Genomic DNA, 19,915 nt, shown 5'->3' on the forward strand with positions numbered 1-19,915 from the left:
AACACTTCCGAATAATTGAACACAGTAGTTTTCAGCAAATTGTGTATCCTATGTAAAGCAGAATTCCCAAATAAGATGCTTCTGCTCTGTTTTATTTATAACTAGCTACTTTTGCAAACGGGTTGAGCTCCTGTTGCTCTGTCCCAGCTCCTGTCAACCTAGCAGTTCAAAAGCACGTCAAAGTGCTAGATAAATAGGTACCGCTCCGGTGGGAAGGTAAACGGGTTTGCATGCGCTGCTCTGGTTCACCAGAAGAGGCTTAGTCATGCTGGCCACATGACCCGGAAGCGGTACGCCGGCTCCCTTGGCCAATAAAGCAAGATGAGTGCCGCAACCCCAGAGTCATCCGCAACTGGACAAATGGTCAGGGGTCCCTTTACCTTTACTTTTGCAAAACTGCAATAGAAAGGATGGCAGATTTACCTTTTTCAGTGACAACCTACTGCTTCTTTCCCACTTTCCTAGAGTGCGGTTTTCAAAATGTCCTTAGCATTTGTTACTATCAGATCACCCAGTATTTTTCTTACTTTAAGGGTTGTAAGCATACTGACCCTTCAAACTGTGAAAATTGAGATTCTCAGGATTTCATCAAGCAGTATCCAAGCAATATGTTTAATTTAACAACAATTAACTGATGCTCAGCATACACTTGTTGATCAGTTGTATAGTTTCTTGTAAGACAGCAGGAACAGCAACAAGCGAAGGTGCTGCTTGACTTTCCCCTTCCTACCATTTGTGTCTTCAAAATTACCCCCAAAGTTATTTCACACAAAACCAAAATCTTCCAAGTTCCCAAACAAGCTATGCTGTTGCCAAAACACACATCCTCGGGAAACATGACATTAAAAGCGGGGAACAATCTTTATAGGCTCTCTTCACAAGGTGGCAATCGCAATGGTTTCCCTCACCTTCTCATTCTGTACTGAATCGGCTGTACTGTTTTAGAAGTACATGTAAGGTTACAACTTAATAGGGCAAAGTACAGTCTAGTCACATCAGACATTAACTCATGGTTAAGTGTTTCAAAGGTCAAGAACTTGTGTTTCACTAACCATTTGTAACATCCAACCTGTTAGAGGATTTGGGTTACTATAGGATTATTCGTCCAACACCCACCCACACCCTGATGTATTATGCACAATGCATTCTTGAGGCATCCTTTTTTGCACAATTTACTTAGATAGACAACAGTGTTTATGAAGGGTGCTCACTCTGCACTATGACAAAATAAATTCCTGTTCCCTTTCCACCAGGCTGTTTATTCTAGTAGGTGATTCTCCTTTGCATTGATACGCTACATCTGTAAAGCTGACTGAGCCTAAGGCATGAATAAAATTCCTGCCCAGAACAGAAGATCACAAAAGTGAAGCTCCTCAGTATTTTTAAGTATTTTTAGGGAATTGTTTCTGCCAAGCTCAGACGATTAACACAAATTTTTTAAAGGTCTGATGTGACATGTATATTTCTGCAGAATATTTATTACTCAATTTATTGATTACTTTTTAATGAAAATATATCTTTTTTGTGGCTGAGCATACCCATGAGATGATCCTCATGGCACACATTGCAACTGCTTCAATTATACCCATAATTTCATCTTTTAGCAACATTGTCCAACAGTACCATAATGTTTTTTAGCAATGCTGCCCAGGAGGAACACAGAGGACTTCTATTTTGGAACACAGAATTTCATCTGTCACAGGGCAAATTATTCTGCCAGATCAATCCTTGGTGCTTCTCAAGATCCAATCTTCTTAGAAGCAAAAGTTGATTCATTGGGAGTTGGTCACATTACCTCACTGCAACTCATTTAGCTGTTGCTGGTAATTGGAAAATGTGGATTTTCTATCAAAGATTGGCTTGGAAATTTTTTAGAGCATGGCCTTATTGAAAAGACTTGCTTATCAAAGCCATGTTGTGAGAGTGATAATCAGAAGAGATAAATTTCAGCTTATCTGGGGGGCTTTCATATCCTATCTGAAAAAGGATGGGATCCTGTTGCAACCTCTAGCGAGTCAAGTCATGAAGTGGAAGGGGTTTATAAGGTGCTATTTGGTAATTCTATCCTTGACATTCTCATGAACGGTACTTTATTCTGCTTGGTCAGATTTTTTTTATGTTGTACATTCATAAATATAAAACTTCAATTAAAATCAACTTTTTAAAAAAGAATTAAGAAGAAGTGGATAAAAGGCATTGCCAAATAATTGCAGTGAAACAGAGCAGTCAAAGTATAAAATCTCTCTCCCTACACTGGTAATATTGCTAGACATTTCTTACCTCACTACAGTCAACGTGATGCCTTCCAAATGTTGTTGGACTCCCCCAACTCCCATCAGCAACAGCAAACACGGTCACTGGCCAAGAATGATGGAAGATAAAGTCCAGCAACATCTGGAGGGCATCAAATTGGTGCCTGCAGCTTACTTGTGCAAGATTGTTCTTCATTCATTACAGAACATGAGCTCCACCGAACAACCTCCCCTCTTCCTAGAGTCTGCGCAGCCCCCTATTATTTTATCTGTACTAACCAGAGAATTCTAATCCATCACTCTCCCAGCTCATAATATTAACTATACTTTATTCAGCAATGCAAAAGAAAATGCACAAGATTGCTGCCCCATTACGATAATGGATTCCAATTTCAAAATCACAAAAATGCTTGATATTGTGCTTGGATTTGAAGTTGAGAGAAGGAGAGGCAAATGGTCGTATATGATTGCAATACTTTACAAAAATGAAGGGGATATGCACACACGGCACATTCACTACCAAAACATAAACTGGATGTTGTACTACGTGATGGAAAGCTTTCAGTCTCCATCAAGCCATTCAGTGTGACAAGAACATCAGTGTGCATCCAACAATCATGGTTTCGGTAAGTCTCAATTTCGTCCTATTTCAGAACAGTGCTTCTGCACGGACAAATTATGAGTGGCCATAACAAGTATCTCTTCCCACCCAGCTCTGCTCTGTGGGGTACACACAACTGCATTCAGCATGTCACACTGTTACGATTCCTCATGAGCTCCTGCGCAGCCCACTTCTTTAGCACTCCTTAACTACCCAAATGAAGAAAACCTGGAGAGGCTTATGGAAGGTGCAAACAGGTTTATCCTCACAATAGCCTGCTGCATTGACCACTCATATGCACACACTGTGGAAAAAGAGGGAAACAGGAACAGGGATTTGTTTATGCCTGCTAGAGAGCCTTCTGTGCATAAGTGCTTCCAAAAGGATTGGATTGAAACTTCTTTTTTTCTAAGGCTTTGAGTAAGTATTATCAGGAGCAACGACAGAACCTCTGTTGAAACTGTTGCTTTGGCCTTTCTCCATCACCTCTTTCTTTCAAAATGATGAGCTGCTATTCTTCTTCTTAACATAGTGTTTATAATACAGTAAACAAAGCTTTGCAAGCAAGTCAGCAACCCTTCTGAAAAGATCATTTCTCTTGCTCGGCACTTTGCACAGCCATGCGCTGCAAGCTAGTGCTTATATTCTGCAATACTATGGTAATTTGCCTTGCACTTCTTACAGCACATATGTTTCAGGCCATCTATTTCCTTTTATTTTTGAGGCTAACTCTTCGGGTGCAGGGACCTGTCTATGTTATGGTTGAACAAAACCTAGTAGGCAATCCATGGCATTCCCAGTTAACAGGATCAGGTAGTGGAGGGGGAGAGACCCTGGAGAGTTGCTTCCTGAGAGCAGAAGATACTGGGCTAGATGGACCAATGGTCTGACCAGGCATAGTAAGGAAGTTTCCCAGTGGATCTTCAGCATTTTGCCATTTCCCCTGCACTGCTCTAGTTGTGCCGGAACTCATTAGTCCATACAGAGCACCTTGAGCAGTGGTGGCCAACTTGGTACTCTCCAGATGCTGTTGGATTCCAACTCCCATCAGCCCCAACCAGCATAGCCAATGGCTAGGGATGCTGGGAGTTGTAGGCCGATGCTATACAGTCTGCCAATGTCTAAAGCTAGAAAGTCACATGGGTTCAGCTGTTTCAAGGAAAGACACCTCCCAGGTTTAGCTGGCGCCACTTCAGATCCTCTAAGGAAAAATGTCTCATTCTATCAAGCCTCAGGATGGTGGCCACCAGATGCATGAGGTCCTGTGCCATAGTTTCTAAATGTTTTTGTCTTCCTAAATTCCGCCACTGGTTCTCAGCATGAAAAGTTCCATCCCCACTGCACCACCAATGCTGTCTGACTGAAAGGGAACCAAACAAGCAGAAGTCTCATGGGCTGTTGCTCTCCCATAATTTTCTGTGTATTTAGGGAAGCTCACCATACACGTTTGAAGATGGTGACAGCAGGTCTTGGAACACAAATCACCATGTATTGATGATTTTAATTCTCAGCAATATTAAAATGGTTTATTTTAAAATAATTTAAAATTATGAGGTCACAAAGGATGACTTAACCCACAGCCAAAAACTGAAATCCAAAACAGCATGAAGGACACCACCAGTAGGAGGAACTGCTGCCTGGAAAGTGACTGCCAAAGGAAAAGCAACCCTTTGGAGTGATCCTTTAGTGGAACCAAGTCAGAACCCCAGAGACTCTGCTCTGCTGGAAACAGCAAAAGGAACAGCAACCGGGAGAAATTCTGATTCCCGACACTGTTTTTATATTATATATGCAACTTTAGTGTTCTGATGTTTCATTTTGCTACGTTGTGTTTTGTTCTCCATTATAAGCAACTTTGCGTATTACTTTAACAGAAAACAGGACATAAATATTAAATTTAATCTCTTCATATATAAGGGCTGTATGTACAAACCCTACTAGTGCACACTGCCTATTCAGCCAAGTCAGAGAATACAGGAAGGGCTACAAATATCACAGCAATCCCAAGTTTCAAACATTTATGGAATGTTGAAAGTCAGGCTTGGGATCTCGTAGTATCCACTGGCAGCTGAAAGTTAGCTGTTACCTAGCTGCATAAGCCTTAAAGAAACAGCTACCAACTGAATATAGTATTTACATTATTTTACCTTTACAGTGAATAAGAAATAACCATTCATTATACTGTTTGCTAGGCAGCATAGTCTCAATGCCTGGTGGCAGTGGTTATGAGGTGTTGAAATGCAAGAGTGGCTGGCAGTGGGAGAAAAACAGGAACCCCTACAGACACCTGGAAAATCAGCAGTGGTAAATCAAATATGGTTCTCCACATACAGAGAGAGGTAAATTCACCACAGTCCTCTTGTCTGGGATAGAATCCACCAACCTTACCTTGAGTATCCCCCTAGGGTATTGAGCCCTATTCTGTGTGCTGAAAGAGAGGATGATGTGTACCTCAGAAAATTAAACCACTGTATTGCCCAGACTGCAGTTACGAACCAGTGAAATACTAGGAGAGACAATAGGGGTTGATGGATAGCTCAGGTCCTGTTTGCCAGGTTTCCTTCAGACATCTGGTTGACCACTGTGAGAACAGGATGCTGGACTAGATGGGCCAGCATGCTCCTATGATCTATGGCCAATGACTAAGGGAGCAGCACAGCTCATGTTGCAACTAACAGGCTGAATCCCCACCTTGCCCAGCAATCCTGCCTCAACCCTGAGTCTTCATTATGCTAACCTGTACAGTATTTCTAAGGAAGATGCTTGTCTATTGATCTAGGAAAGCAGATACACTTTTTTCTAAAGAGAGTACAGTGGATTGAGCCTCCAGCTTTAATGGGGGAGGGACTGTATCCCAGGACTAGATGTCTGGAAAATACTGCCCTAAAGCATTAAAACATCATAATTCAGTGGTTAACACATATTCTCTCCTAAACAGTATTTATGGGTCACTGTATATTTTTTATCACCGTGCTGCTTCATTTACAGTAATCTTAACTTTTAGCTCAATTCCTGGACATAATGTTTTTTCCATGTTATATTCCTGGGATATTGTCAGCACTACTAAAGCAAGTCCCTATGTGGTGCTCCAATTTCTTTTTATTACAAAGACTAAGCATTCACTCTGCCTTTATTTCCTGCCTTTGCTTTAAATCGCATCCAAGACACACAGTAAGGCTAACTAAAGTTAGCTTTAAAGCTATCTGGCAACCTTTAATTTAAAAAAGTTTTAAAATAGCCTCCATGTTTTATAGAAAAGCTACCCACAACCATTTTATATTGAACTAAATTAGCCTGATATTATGATCCTCATGGGAAGCGCTTTCCAAGATGTGAAGCAAATTCACGTTAATTGATTGCAAAGTTCACTCTGAAAAACCTTCTAGCTATAGTTGTAAATTGCTGCAGTCAAACAGTATTGAAGCATTGAAGAGGAGTGTGTGTGTTGGTTGTTGTTTTTTAACCATTTTCTTTTTTTTAAAAAAAGGTGTGACAGTATTTGCACTAGTGCTCAGTAAGAAAAAGCTCACATACCTAAGCACTTGAGCCTTAGTCACATGTTACTCACATGTAGGCCATAAGTGTGTAGAGTAAGGAACTTTTAGAGCCACCCCTGTTGTGTCATCCTTTCACTGTGCGTGGCTATGCGAGAAGCAAGCCCAGCATGCAAGCACCTGCTTGCAAGTACAGTGGTACCTCGGGTTACATACGCTTCAGGTTACATGTGCTTCAGGTTAAGAACTTTGCTTCAGGATGAGAACAGAAATTGTGCTCCGGTGGCACGGCAGCAGCAGCAGCAGGCCCCATTAGCTAAAGTGGTGCTTCAGGTTAAGAACAGTTTCAGGTTAAGAACGGACCTCCGGAACGAATTAAGTACTTAACCCGAGGTACCACTGTAGAGGCTCCTCACAATTGGGATACCACATGGTCAGGTGCCCTGGTCCTCCAAAGCCCCTTCTCAAAGGCAAGTGTTCACGTGCTGAACACTCTTCTCAAAAAATGAGAAGGAAGCAATGTCCCAGGCAGGGCTAAAAGCACGGCCTAACTTTATACACTTATGCCCTACACATGAGTAATACATTGAGAGGGTTAGTACGTGTGTGCGTGTCTTTCATAACATGTATGTTTTACAGACCAGGGAAAAGAAGAGCCATGCAATAATCACTTTCTTCTGAAAAGTGGAAATATTGAAAGCTGTTTACTAAATTTCGGATTCCGCTCATTGTTAAAAGGGCCATCTTCATTTTATTTTGTTGTTGCATATTGCGGCAATACGTTTTTAAAAAGACACAACCCATACGCATGTGATTAACAGCCGCATCATTTTTAGTAACCCGCCCTCCAATTTTAATCAACCACCAAAGCTTCGTTGGCCCTTTAAAACTTGAAGCTGAAGTAATAAAGTGAATGCTTTGCATATCATTAAGTAGCAATGACTGAAGTCTGAGATAAAAGCCACAAGTAACCGCATCCCTTAAAGAGGAACTAAGTCCATCTGGATGGGTCCCTTTCATCATCATCTTGATCTTGCTAAAAAGAGGAAGAGGACAAAGGAGTAGTTTCTTTCTCTCTAATCTTGAAGGCAAAGAGATAGCCTAAATCAACAATGATGTATTTATAACAAATCAGTAAATGGCATTAAAACTAAGAATTTGACACAACCCACCTTAGCACCAAGATACAAGTTGGTAGTTCACTAGGGATAAGCTCCAGAAGTAGTCCACACCCAAAACTCTTTTCCTTCATTGTCAGGAATATCATGGCTCGAAGGTTCAAGAGTAATTTAATCAAGTTATGCATTATTCTCCCTTCCACTTCATCAGATTTTTAATGAACTATATTCGAGATTAAGTTCATTATCTCCCAGTGCATTGTTAATGGCAATTTCTACACAGCATATTCTGATCACCTACCAGTAAATAAAAAAATGGGGGCGGGGATGAAAATTAGAATCTTCTCACTGATGTGTTTTACATACTGTTTACTATTAACAGGCATGCTTGTAGTGCTTTTGAGTGGGGTCTTTTTTAAAGTAAAGTTCTGCTCTAATTTTAAAAGCCTGCAATATTCAGTGTACAATCTTTCAACTCAAGCAATATTTTAAATTTAATTTCCCAGATTTCCTCTGGATTCTTTTTTTAAAAAATGGTGTTATATTTGGCCACTCCAATCCTCATACAAAGAGGCCAATCATAGGGACAAATTATGATTTTTTATAGAATCAAAATGTGACATTTATGAACTGTTGGGTGGGTACTAATAGAACCTGGAAAGGTATCTGCATTGAATAAGTCTACAACTTCTCCTCTTGTCACCATTATTGTCGTAACTTCCCTGACTCCCTTCCTGAAAGTATCACTACATTCATATGTATCCACCACGAATCTTTCACACCATGCATCTTTCACAGACAGACACAAATAATTCAGCTCCTTTTATAGCAGCAACCTCCTGATATATAGCATCAATCTATAATGTGTACTGAAAATATCAACATTAACGTTGGCCAGCCACCCAACCTTATCAAGATCTTATCAGCTGTAGTATTGCTAAACAACTGCCAGAAACAAGTTTGGCATAAGCACAGGGATGACAAGCCCAAACCTGCCAGCCATTCCAGCTATTTATTTCACCTACAAGCAAAGCTTGTTTCTCTAGGTTCCCCAACATCCACCCAGAGGCAGAGAAGATCAACTGGGATGAGAAATCCTCAACATCCAGGAAAGTTTGACAGAAGCCAATTACATTCACGTTGCTTCTAAATAACATGAAAGGAGCAAACCCTGTCCATGGAATACCATCTAGTTCCCTTCCCAAAATTTCTGCAAATACCAGTGAGGACAAAGCCAAGGAAGTAAGGAGCAGCAATTAGAAATATGGATGAGGGACAATAGATTTTCAGTTTATAGCAGGGGGTCTGTTTAGTTTCCCAAGAATCAGCAGGCCTTCTAAGCTGCTTATCTCATTGAGCCCTATTTGCTTACCACTTGGTCAAAAATGGAACGAACTCAGTCTACACCACTGCACATAGATGAAGGCACATGACTGAAGGCTAAGCAATGACCATAGGTGTAAACACTGTGATGGGAGTGTGGAGGAAGGTGTAATTTGTGGTTAAAAGTTGGATTAATTTAAGAAGCAGGTGACAACAAACCTTAAATTCCTCTTCAGACTTTCCCAGAATTCTCCGTCACTTAATGAGCACATGGTATGCATGATAGCAAAACTAGGTCAGGGAACAAACTACACTCAGAAATCCAAGTCAGTGTCAACAGTATGCAGGGGCACTATCTAGTTTTGTTACCCTTTCTAGATTCCAAGAGAGCTTCTAATTTGACCAGTACCTCACAGTGATATTTAATTTTTAAAAAGTAACAAGCTTGGCTCTAGTGATGCTCTTACCAAATGTGAATAACAAAGGCTCATTGCAATAAAACTTCTAACACATTTGCAAAGCTAAGCAGGGTCTGGTATGCTTCCGAATGGGATGGGGGAACCTCATGGTACCTGTACTGCAAGGAGTTGGACTAGATGCCCCTTGTAGTCTGTTCCAACTCTACAGCTCTATGATTCTATCATGTAAGAAGCTGTATTTCAACTCCCATCAAATTAAACCTTATTTTTTTAACAAATATTAAAAGGAAAACATATCTTGGTTGAAAGCCAACAGTTTTAGATAGATGGTTTTTAATGCAAGAGCGCCAAGAAATGTAGTCAGACAGCCAATTAAAAGAAAGCTTTGTAGTGACTGACTAAAGTACAAAAGATTCTGCTTATTGGCTCTGTATCCAAGAACTATTAAGGCCTGGTTTGGGCATCACGGTAAGTCGTAGATGCAAACTATGGCTTACACTGAACATGAAGCATGCTGATGGATGCTGTTGAAATCTCTCATTCCCCCACTCTCCCTTTTGCCAACCAGGAAAGTGCTAACTAAGCATTATCTGCAAACCAGCACCTGTGGTTTGTTTCTCTCCAAACAACTCACAAAAGGAAGCCAAGGTTTGTAATGTAACATTAAGTCAGGACTGTAATCTGCTTTCTCCCTTGCTGACAAAGGGCAGTGAGGATTGGGCACGATTTGAGCAATGTGCACTATCACACTGCTCACTTGGCAGTAAAGCATAATTTGTTTGTGGTTATAGCTTACTATACATGTGCAAGCATGTATTTAACAAAGCTGTATCAAAATCAGGGGGCAACCTTGAACATACGTTTATCATACTGAATAAATGCATAAATCCATCGATGCATGGGTCGCACACAAGCAGGAATCAAAACCACCAAAGCAACAGTATCCTATCAAAGGCCCACCCAATGAGCTGAGAAGAGTGGAGATTTTAATTTGGACCTCCCACTCTCAAACCACCATGGTCATCAAGTCACAGCATCAATAGCTCTAAGAAAAGTCTCAGCCCAGCCTACTATCACATTGCTGTTGAAGGAACAACTGTGGATTTTGTATTTTGTTTTTGTAAAGGGAGTAATATTTTCCCACACATATGATAGATAACCTAGCTTGAGGCCTTTTGATAGAGCAGGGAGAACATTTAAAAAGCAATGCTGCTTTTGAATGAAGTGCTTGATGCGGTCATGCCACTGTGTGCGCGCGCACATGCATAAAAACATCTTTCAGTACAGCATATTACTTTCACAAAGACTTGTGTGTGGAGGCACTCTGTCTTAAGCATCATGAAGTTTTGACTTTGGAAGGCTCCATGAATACCCGTTTTCTTGACTGTGCTCTATTTTTCTAGGTTGTTCTCATATATTATGCACACTTAGTCTTTGTTTCTTATCGCTGTAAATCCATGATATGTTTCTACTGTAGCATGCAAGATTAGGGCAGGGTCATGAATTCCCCACCCCATCCCAGGATGCACCCGCCTTCTAGATAGGAGAACAGCCAGTGACTCTCCTTCTCCCCTTCCTAATACATTATGGGCGAAGGAGGAAGCACAACTCACTCCCACTTCCTGTTTCTTGTAATGTCTAAAGCATCTCAGCAAGCATTCAAACACCTACTACAAATCACAAGTTGTCTGTTTCAACATCCACCTCCATATTCCACCTTTAAAGCACGTGAGGCTCTTGCACCTGCAGGTACTGGGAACATTCCTGCTTAATACGATGATAATGATCAGAAGTTAAGAGCAAATGACAAATTTGCTACAGACAAGCCAAGTTATTTTGCAACAATTATTCAATGTGCTAGCACCAATTTTGGATCTCAGATTTCTAAAAGAAAAAAAGAAGAGTCTAAAAAGAAAACCCTGCAAATATTAATTTTAAATAGGGAGTTATTTTACATTTTTACATTTCTATTCCACAATTCATTCCAAGGCAGTGTATATGTGGCTCCTTGGCAGTCACTCATTCAGACACTGGTCAGATCCAGACCTGCTTAGCTTCAGCTCATGCGCCTTCAGACCATGCAAGTAGTTTCCTCTTTAAACATATTACAATATTGTACTGGGGGAAGGCACACCTCTTAGTTTCTGAAGGCTACTCAAGAGAAAAAGTTAATACCTATTTTCTGTGCCTAAGTTATAGACTGAACAACTGCATGTCTTGCTCTACATATTGTGGCCTGGCAAGAATGTTGGAACCATCAGCTGATTTGTGGAGTGGCACAGTAGCTATTATGGCTAGAGGGAAAGAGTAGTCCTCCCACGAGATCTTGGGCCCTCTGCACAGCCCAGTGAGATCTCAGGGAAGGGTAGACTGGTGGCCCTTCGTCTAAAAGGACTGCCTGCCATTCTGCCCAGCCTTCTTCCTCCCCACCACAAGTAGGGCAAACTTTCCCAATCCTCCCTCCTTCAGTTTAAAGGCTCCCTCTAAGACTTCCAGTGGTCACTGGTTTACAAGGTCAGAAAGGAATTTTATTCTCAACTGCAACTGGCTCTAGGTTAGGAGATTTTGCCTTTCTCCCAGTGAACAGCACATGTTTGTTAGGCATCTTGTCTTTATTGTCAGAATTTGGGCAGAAGCGGCATTGGGTAGAGTATATGTAAAAGGGGCCTTAGCAGCCAAGCTGATCAGTAGCCATCTAAAGCTATTAGAAGTACAGTGGTACGCTTCAGGTTACATACACTTCAGGTTACACACTCTGCTAACCCAGAAATAGTGCTTCAGGTTAAGAACTTTGCTTCAGGATGAGAACAGAAATCGGGCTCCAGCAGCACGGCAGCAGCAGGAGGCCCATTAGCTAAAGTGATGCTTCAGGTTAAGAACAGTTTCAGGCTAAGAACAGACCTCCGGAACAAATTAAGTACTTAACCTGAGGTACCACTGTACTGTTTTGTGCCATGCTGGGTCCTTAATGCTGGATAACTCCCCATAAGATACCCCAGCAGTCCTGTGGGGATCAAGATCAGACTTCAGATCAGACATTCCTTCGTCAACAGATTCTGTCCTAATGCCAGGCCAGGTCCAGCTATTTCTGTTAGTCAATCAAGCTGTGGCCAATTTTCACCTACATATGTATCCTGGTCTATTATTTGGCTTGTACCCTCACCTGGCCTTGAGGGGACTGCCAGTACAAATGCCCCAGGAGTGGTTTTGCACAACAGGATGCTGCAGAGCATTGTTCCATTTGCCAGGTACCTGCTACAAGTAACTAGTACCAAGACAACGGTCTGATCATGAAAACAAATTGTTTCTGCTTTTCTACCATTAACCACAGTTTACAATGAGTTCACTGTTTTCTGCTGCAGCAAAAGATGCCAAGCATTAGCAATAAAGCTTTGAATAAGAGTGTGGTGAGAGAAATCGGACCATAAGCCACAGTCACATGATGCCCTACTACAATCACTTCATTTGTTGCCCAGTACAGAATTAGTGTCAAGCCATCAGTTACGCAGCCTTGAGCATATAAAATATAAAAGGTACAAGTCAGCAACAGATGAAATAAAATTTAGTTTCAAATGCATGGGACAATTCAGATTACTTTTATAACCCTAGATGGGTTGCTGTGGTCCTGGGGGAACATTATTGCCCTATACATAGCTGTTGTATAGGGCAATAACGTTTTCTCAACACAGGGCCAGTTCAGTCAGTTTACTAAAGCATACTGCTCACTCCCAGCTTACAAAACTGGCCCTATTTTTTGGAGGGGTGTGTGTGTGTGCGCGCGCTCAGAGATTAGTCATCTTCATATCAAATCCTTAACCTGCTTGGACATGTCATTGAGTGGAATCGCAAAAAGCAAACAAACAAAACCTAAAGAAAATGTCAAAGCTGGTAACACCAGTAAGTTCATTTACACACCCAAATGAGACAGCAGAGCCACTGATAGGCTATTCTGGCAACGTGGAAGCCAAGCAAAAAAAAAAAAAAGAATCAAACCAGCTTCATCCACACACAAAAAAGAATCATCATGATCTATCAGAGTTGAAACAGGATCAGTGTGAATCTGCAGAAAGGGAAGCTACCATGGCTGAAGGCATTTCTTTCTCTTAAGAGAACTTTAGAAACCACAAAAAGTTTCAAAAGCAGGAGAAAGTGGGAAGGGGTAGAGATCCCATTCTTTAAGTGTGTCATGTAGAGAATATCTACTTCTGTTTTACTGCAGGAGAACAGAGGGTAACTGCAAGATGCCTTCACAGTAACTGAGCACGATTCTTTTGAGTAGATGTGATGAATAAATCTTATCAGAAGTATGAGAGGCACTGGCTAATTCCTATGGGATTCCCAGTGCTGTTCACCTTTGTCCATGTGTACACTCACTGCTGCAGGCTGGATATTAGTCATCTGCAGGTTAAAAGGTTGGATCTGAGCATGCCTGCAAGGCAAGGCAGGTATCCAAACCAGGTCATCATCTAATTAGGACTTTGGTTAAGCCTCTCTCCTTTTTTTCAAGAGTTGTTTTGACAAGCCAAAGAAGTTCAGTGTGTCAACATTTTCAGCCCTTGGAAATAGAGCAGATTGGTGCAATCACATGTTCTGTTGGGCAAAATCTGATGATCTGCTGTACACACGGAGCAAGCATAAGAGGGCAAAATGCCAAGCAAGCATAACTGACAGATCATGTTTACATTTCCCAAATGTAAGACTTCGATTCTTAGTGTTAATCATTCATTGCCTTGCAATAGGATAGCAGTTTCACTCTCACAGGACAGTCTCTCCAACTCCAGTTATTCCTCATCCCAAATTTTCTGAATTGTGCCCATGAGCATTGCTGCTCATCATCACACAGGGCTGATATTCTCACTCTCAGAAGCTAATCCACTGCTTTGAGTGTCTTAATAGGATCATGACAGACTGTGTCAGCTGGAAAGAGCATATATGAAAACCACAGAAGGGAAGTCGTATTTTTATGCACGGGAAGACTAATTAGGAGGTAATTTACAAAACAAGCAGTTTGTATACTAAAGCACTACAAAACGCCTCTGCTGCAATTTAGTAAAAAATGTGGCGCACAGGCCAAGTCATAAAACAAACTCAACTGTCAGGAGTTCACAGGAATCTGTATGATGAAGCACTGAACTTCAGGTGGCAGCCTTCTTAGTGAAGAACCTTCTAGACTGACACTACCCACTTGGGCTGACTGCTGGATCTTACTGTGCAGGAAGAGTAGAAAGGCCTTTACTGTATCAAGCAAAAATTAAAAATAAAGCCTTCCTGAGTTCTTGTCTATTGCTGTATACTTGTGCATTCCTTGAACCTGCCTCTAGTTTTTCCCTTTCAGTCCTGATTTGCTCATTTATTCCCAATGACCAGCCCATCTTGCAGCTCCTGGCTCCTGATTGCTCCTGGCTCCCGATTCTCCAACTTCCTTGTATTTAGTCCAACATCATCTTAACAACATAGGGAAGTGCCATAGCTCAGTAGTAAAGCATCTGCCAAACCTGGTGGTCCCAGGTTCAATCCACAACATCTCCAGGTAGGAGAGGGGGAGAACTCTGTCTGAAAATCCTGGACAGCAGCTGCCAGCCAGTGTTGACAACACTGAGCTAGATAGACCAATCATCCAAGTTGGTATAAGGCAACTTTCTATATTCTTACATTTCATATCACTCAAAAAATAAGTCCCACAAATCCCAGAAGTTAGAAAAGCTTTTAAGATGAATTGAATACAGTGGTACCTCGGGTTACATATGCTTCAGGTTACATACGCTTCAGGTTACATACGCTTCAGGTTACAGACTCTGCTAACCCAGAAATAGTACCTCGGGTTAAGAACTTTGCTTCAGGATGAGAACAGAAATCGTGCTCCGGCGGCGCGGCGGCAGCGGGAGGCCCCATTAGCTAAAGTGGTGCTTCAGGTTAAGAACAGTTTCAGGTTAAGTACGGACCTCTGGAACGAATTAAGTACTTAACCCGAGGTACCACTGTAGTCTGAAAAGGGGATATAGTGTACTAAAGTGAAGTAAGATAGTATTAAGCCAATCAGAAATTGGTGAAAAGCCTACAACCTGTTATGCCTCCACCACCTTGTTGTATATAAATTTTATTAAATAATTAGGGTAAATGAATATTTTCTTGTGCTGAAGAGATAACAGGTATTTGTAAATTGACATTATGTTGCTGAAGTACTGCTTTCTTTTCAAAAAAAAATACAGTAGGAGCAAGGTTTATGAGCTTCTGCAATTATATGCCTAAATAAAAGGAGGCTCCCTCTTCTGGAAGTTATTTGAACAAATCAGCTCCATCAAGTATGCTGAAATATTCTGACTAAAAGGTTATATCACTATATAATTCCGTAAGGTTTTCCTGAAATTTGATCAAGACACCAAAGGAATGAAATAATCTCCCTGATTAAAAAAGAGAAATATATATATATATATATCTTTTGTATAGAAAAAGACATTTCAATACTATCAACTAGTATCCACAGTTACTTAAATAATGGCACACTATATATATTGCATTTATTATCAGTCTTAACAGGTGAGGAAGAGTATTTGTTTGCCTTCCACCCTCCCAACCTCTTAGCATGTACACCCAATGTCAAACTTGTGCTATGTGACTGTACAAATATATCTGCAACAATTAACGGTACCTCTAAACATCCAGGCTATTATCTATAGTATGAGAATTAATGTCTATGTTAAAATTTGGTGGCTTGGACAGAGCTGTGGATTTTACCTTATCCTTCATTGCATTTGATAATAAAGTTTGTGATCAGATAAGGCAATGCAGATTGTGCCACAGGAGGAGAGGGGACTTTACGGACTGTCAGTCATCTGAGCACTGGTGGCTGATAAAGTACTACAGAGGTCACTTCCTGAAATCTGTGACCTTGACTGCACCAGTACCCACTTCAATTCTTTTATCCAGCTCTTCTACTTCAGAAAGCAGTGACCTAGATCTGGCCTGTACGAACAATGCTGTTCAAGACAAGGGCTAATAAGGAAGTGCAATTAACAGGAGTTTACACAAGGAAAATGCTACAAGAAAACATGCTCTCCCCATCCACTTGGATAAGCTCCCCTTCTATCTTCACCAGGATTTAACTCATTATAAAAATAAAACCATTACCCACACTGACTAAAAATGAGCTTGGAGACACACACTGAACCCAGTTTTAAAAAACATTTTTATTCTGCTCTTCAGGCACACAAAGTGGCTTACAGATGAATAAAAAATATCTTCCCTGCCCTCAGAACACAAAAGGTGAGTGGGGTGGAGGGGCAGAAAACTCACACAACATCCTTAAAAGGACCTGCAAGGGTGTAAACCATGGGTTGGCAAACTAAGGCCCAGGGGCCAGATCCGGCCCAATCGCCTTCTCAATCCGGCCGGTCTGGGAATCAGTGCGTTTTTACATGAGTAGAATGTGTCCTTTTATTTGAAATGCATCTCTGGGTTATTTGTGGGGCATAGGAATTCGTTCTCGCCCCCCCCCCAAAAAAAAATAGTCCGGCCCCCCACAAGGTCTGAGGGACAGTGGACCCCCTGCTGAAAAAGGTTGCTGACCCCTGGTGTATACAGTTCAGGGATGAGAAGGTGCCAAAAGGAGATGGCGTCTCAGCAGAACTGATGCTTCCCATCTTTCTACTGCTGCAGCCAGATGGAATAGCTGCTGCTTGGAGACAGCTGAGGAAGAGCAAGGCAGCTGGTCTCTTAGGAATGCCTATGCTTCCCATCTCTGCTACAGTCTGATGGACAGACAAAAAGGGAGGCAGGGAAACACACTCCCTGGTGATATCTATGCTTTTTCAGCTAACATTATGCTCCAGAATTAGCATTCTGTACTCATTAGAAACTGATTATCTACTTCTGGCTGTCCAGAAATAGGTTGTATTTAATGTTTTTGAATTTCATATATGCTATGCAGTGCATAGAAATCTGAAGTCTGTCTATGGTCAGTCTTCTACAGATTACAGTGGTACCTTGGTTTGCATATGTTTTGGATTACAAACATGTCAAACCCGGAAGTGTGTGTCCTGGTTTGCAACCTTTTTTTGGATTACAACCCAATTTTTTTGGAATACGGACAATTTTTTTTTGAGGCCCCATTGGCGAAAGCATGCCTTGGGTTACAACCTGTTTTGGTTTACAAATGGACCGCCGGAACAGATTATGGTTGCAAACCAAGGTACCACTGTACATGAACAACTCTGGATAGCAGGCTTGTCTTGGGAAAGCAAGAATAAAGTTGTTTTCCAAGCAAAGATTAAGACATTTGTTTGGTGATTCCCATCATGGCCCTATAAATTGATTTTTCTTTTTTTAAGCAGGAACCTGAATACAGTGCTACATGAAACACACAAAATAGCAGACAGCAACCTATTGACTGCTTTACAGCATCTTCGGTTTTATTTTAAATGTGCATATAAATTACTCTATTACAAAGAGGTGCTAGAAAAATATGCTGTCAAACTGAGGGCAGGACCCATGTGAGTTATGCTGGCTCATATCGAGATACACCTTGATCCTAGCTTTGAAATGATAATGCACTCTGAGTAAACAGATGAAATAGCTAAGCAATTCCTGTTGTTCAAGTTAAGGAGGTGGTTTCACATTAACAATACAAATTCAGACACCAAAGACATTGGAGATCAAGCTGAAATTATTAACATGGTAAGAGCACATGGACTGGAATTAAGCCTTCACCACATCACATGCCAACATTTAAGAATTAAGGTTGGGGGTGGGGGATAGGCAGCATGGTAGGATTATTTCATAGTTCTTATATTTATACTTTTCCAAATGTCAAGAAACTACAGTATGAAGAAGAATGGTGAGATTACTGTATTTTTGGAAGTTTTCCAATCTCTTTTTGGGGAATACACCCTGTCCTCCTTTAAGTGTAATCCAAAACTCTGCTGTCCTTTCACAACCTGAATAGGATACACTGGTCTTGCTGTTAGGGATCACTCCCTTTTACTAGAAATACACATGTGGCCTCTAATGTGGTCAGTCTTAACCCATCTGACCAACAAAGCAATTGCATCCAGACTCAGGAATTAACAGGCAGGGTTCAGATACATTTCACCATGGAAAATAAACAGTTTAAGAGTGGAAAGAGAGATTTGGGTATTCTAACCTTATATCCAAGTTCTGCATGTAATTCCCAGTTGATTGCTGCTTAGAGACTTTATAACAGAGCTAGCCTGTGGAACATGTCACTGCTTCGAGAGTAGAATGGACAGAGAGGCTGCCCATTCCTGTTTCAGCATGTTGTGGTCAGACACGGACACACTAAGGTGTAAAAAGGACATCTGCTTTGTTCTTTGAACGTACCAGACTACTAACCCTAACGTTCCAATAGCTCAGTCAGGTTTCTCTATTGGCTACCCTTGCCAGAACATCCTCAAAGCCCATTCTAGGAGTCAAAGGGATCGCCTCATTCTACAAGACAGAGATGTTTTGGCACAGGCCTGGAACCATCATTTCTCAACACACTTTCTTATGCAGGCCCACTCTCCTTTACACTAGGAAGGGACTTTATCAGATCCATCAAATTGCAAATACACTCCCTTCCCTATTATTGCATGTAATAGACCCTAGTTAGAAATCTTCAAGGCACAGAAATCTATTTTTAATTACGCTTGTGGTCTCAACAACTGTGCATAAGAAAGAAAACATAGGGTGGAATGTTTACCTATTTAAGGTAATTATTTAAGTAATGCTGACAAGTACCTTTCACTTGGCTGGAATGGAACATACAGAAGCCCACAATTGTGCCCACATGGTATAAGGGTTTTCCTGCTTCAAGGATCTAAGAAAACAGCCACTTTTCCCATATATAGAAATCGCTTGCACTCGCATCTTATTTCTACTACAACCATTATCCATTTTGTAGCATGAATACCTTGAAGTCTTAAGCATTCCAGAAATCAGCCATGAAAGGCAACAGTAGGGTGGCAAATCTTGCTACAAAATCCATGTTCCACTGGACTCAATGTCCATAGGATGAAGAGGTGCCCAATTCTGTTTCAAAATTACAGTATGAAGAAGTAGCTCATCCTCGCTCCACACATACAACTCCATCACGTGCCCCACTGTAAGAAAGCTGAGCTGCAAACTCATCTCCTATCCTGCCCCTTTCTATCTATCCTAAAACCTAGACCTTGTGTAGCTGCTCCACCCATACAATTTTTAAACTAGATAATAACAAAATAAACCTCCTCCCTTCTTCCAGAGCACCCACCCTTAATATTACAGAAGTTTAACATTAATTGAACCTCACTTACTTTGGGTATGTACTTTCAGTAGAGAGGATTCACACCTTCAGTGCCTTTTGAACCACCCATTAATAAAGAACGCTCTTAGATGGACAGTCAGATACTTAAAATGCTGTTTCAAAGCACACCCAATGAAATATGAATGGTGCTTAAGCCTCTGTAGCACACAGAGGTTGGGTGGATACAGGAAAATAGCACATTCAGGTTTCTGAACATCCTACACAGGATGGAAGACTGTAGGCACTTACTCAAGCGCTCCAAAAATAATGTTTAGCATTGTTATGACTTTGTGGGTGCCAGACCTTTCAAATCCCTGGATCTAACAAGTGCAAGAAGCTAATCAAGCCAGGCTAGCTTCCTGAACTCCTGGGTCCAGCAAGTGTTGAAATACAAGCCAGGTTAGCTTCCTGCTGAGGTAATCACCAGGG

At 41.2% G+C, this 19,915-nt stretch overlaps 1 protein-coding gene across 10 annotated transcripts in view; it reads right to left on the reverse strand.

Annotated features, from left to right (window-relative positions):
* MICAL2 (microtubule associated monooxygenase, calponin and LIM domain containing 2) overlaps positions 1-19,915 on the reverse strand; it is an 87,350-nt gene that overhangs the window by 57,497 nt on the left and 9,938 nt on the right. The gene's annotated exons all lie outside the window — the stretch shown is intronic.

Source organism: Podarcis raffonei, chromosome 1 (assembly GCF_027172205.1).
Source record: "Podarcis raffonei isolate rPodRaf1 chromosome 1, rPodRaf1.pri, whole genome shotgun sequence".
Taxonomy (NCBI): domain Eukaryota; kingdom Metazoa; phylum Chordata; class Lepidosauria; order Squamata; family Lacertidae; genus Podarcis; species Podarcis raffonei.